This window comes from Ixodes scapularis, unplaced genomic scaffold (assembly GCF_016920785.2).
Source record: "Ixodes scapularis isolate PalLabHiFi unplaced genomic scaffold, ASM1692078v2 PGA_scaffold2__306_contigs__length_199485367, whole genome shotgun sequence".
Lineage (NCBI taxonomy): Eukaryota > Metazoa > Arthropoda > Arachnida > Ixodida > Ixodidae > Ixodes > Ixodes scapularis.
Window position 1 is genome coordinate 63,969,064 of NW_024609857.1, and position 2,452 is coordinate 63,971,515.

General features: G+C 43.0%; 1 pseudogene; it reads left to right on the forward strand.

The window, feature by feature from the left end:
* The first annotated feature begins 487 nt into the window (after positions 1–487).
* Positions 488–1,217, forward strand: LOC8025034 (annotated as a pseudogene).
* Positions 1,218–2,452: the final 1,235 nt, after the last annotated feature.

A 2,452-nucleotide genomic window follows, 5' to 3' on the forward strand; every position in this document is an offset into this window, starting at 1 on the left:
TGACACGCCTGTAGATGTAGCCTTAATCCTTTCATCTCATGCATCAGTGATTCGAACGCCACATGCCCCCTCGCCCACGCCTGAACCATCGGTTGAAGCCTCAGCTACAGCAAGAGCCAACGCCTTCTCGGTTCCTGCTGGAAGCCTGGGTGAAGACATCACAAGTTGTGAAGGTAGGAACTATACCCGTTACAACATTTCCCTTCTGTACAAATATTTTAATTGTTTTATTTTTGTACCACTTTGCTTTGGTTTCTTTGAAGAGCTCACTGCAGAGTTGAACAAGTTCCAACGGGAGATTGGGATACAGGTCAAGACGACTAGGGGACTGTTCAGACGACAACAGCTCTTCACTATCTTCAAAGTTAAGAATGAAATTGGGCTGGTAGTGCTGACTGGAGTGTGCTTGTTTGAGTTCTTTTACAACATCACTGAACTATACACAGAAGCAGGCACGCTCCAAACATCTTGCAGCTTCTGCTTAAGGGATGACAATGCTCTGCTGCTCACTTTCATGAAGTTGTACCATGACGTTACATTTCCCTGTTGGCTGTGCTGTTTGGTTTTCACCACACAACTGTGTCAAACATCTTCAAAAAGTTGAAGCATGCCGTTTTCTGGCCTGAGAAGGACGCTGTGGTCAGCTGCTTAATAACATACTTCTGGGAGTACAAGGAGACAAGAAGGGTGCTTGACTGCACAGAGATTGAAATCGAGCGACCAAAGGACCTCAAGGCGAGGCTGCTCACGTACAGCCACTACAAACAAACTTACACAGCGAAAATCCTAGCGAGCGAAAAAGCAGGAGGCTTAATAAGTTATATGTAAGCCCGACCTACGGTGGTAAAGCTTCAGACACATTCATCCCAAAACAGTCCAGGTTGCTGGGCAGGTGCATCGCACATGTTGATAGCGTCATGGTAGACAAAGGGTTTTTGATCAATGAGTTGCACAGAGAAAAAAAGGTATGGATGATCAGGCCTCCCTTTGTCATGGAAAGACAGCTTTCAGCAGAGGAAGCCAAAGATAATCAGGCCATTGCCAGCACATATGTGCATGTAGAATGAGCCATTCAGAAAAAGAAGTTCTCCTGTATTCTGACGAATCGGTTTGATCTAGATCTCGTGCCGTAGATCGACAAAATCTTTGGAATAATTGCTGGTGTGGTGAACCTTTCAAAGCCCTTGTTTAGTGAGGACAAATTTCTATTCAAGTAGAAATGCTGCCAATATCAGTCCCTGTTGGGTGTAAGTAGGAAGCTATTAGCCTCTATGTGCATTTCTGAACCTAATTTCATGATGCTCACCTCAATTTGCAACATCTGTTTCATGAAGAACTAAACCCAGAGACTCGAAAAAAAAGAAGGGCAATGAAGGAGAGAAAAAGTCTCATATACAACTGAAACTTCTTGGCAAAAATCCTGTTTATATAGGATTCAGGCACCTTCACAAAAAGAAAAAAAAAAACAAGGGAAGAATGTAACAAAAGAGCACCCTTCCCACAAACGTATGTGTGCAAAACTGAGTAAAATGATTGCAAACGACTAACTACAAAAGGACAAAAAACTATAACTCAAACTTGACAGCCAGATTGCAAACCTCGGCAATCACAGTATTCACAAATAGACAAAATCTCAAGCAGTGGGGGAGTCATGATTGTTGTTGCGAATCATTTATCTTGTTGCAGAAGTTGGGACTACGAGACAGACAGACTTGAGGCTGTTTTTGATGAGATGAACCTCAAACACGGAAAGATGTTCTGGGCTTGCATTTACTGCCCCCCTAACTCACGTCGTGCTTCCAACGAGTTTCTCAACCAGTCTCTGGCACGTGTTAGTGTCAAGAGCTATTCCAGTGTTTGTGTGGTGGAGGACTTCAATGCACACATCGACTGGACTGACACAACTGCCCCATTGACAAGCTCTGATGACCAGCTGCTTCATATCATGGAAACATCAGGGTTCCTACAAGTATGCAAACTTGCCACCTACACCTCTCGAGCTGGGAATTTATCCATCCTGGACTTGGCATTTGTCACCGACCCGGTCCTCATCCGCGAGTGCAGTCTGCACAGTCTTGGGTAAGTTACTTTTAAAAAGTAATTCGTTACAGTTACAGTTACTTTCTGAAAAAAGTAGCGAAGTTACCGTTACAGTTACCGCAACAAAAAAGTAACTCGTTACAGTTACAGTTACTTTTGAAAAGTAACGACGTTACTTTTCAGTTACTTTTTATAACACAAAAGATTAGGAAAAACTAGAAAATGCTTTTCACCAAGTTTATTTGCATGCAATTAAAAACTGTGCCTTTTACTTTATATTGTAACTTTGCAGCAGTTTCTTCTCGAAATTATAGTGTCTGAAAGTTTCCCTTGTTTGATAACGAACACGTCCCTGCCCTTGCTCAACAGAGGCTCGTCTAACGCGCTAGATGGGATCGCTGTGTTGTTTCGC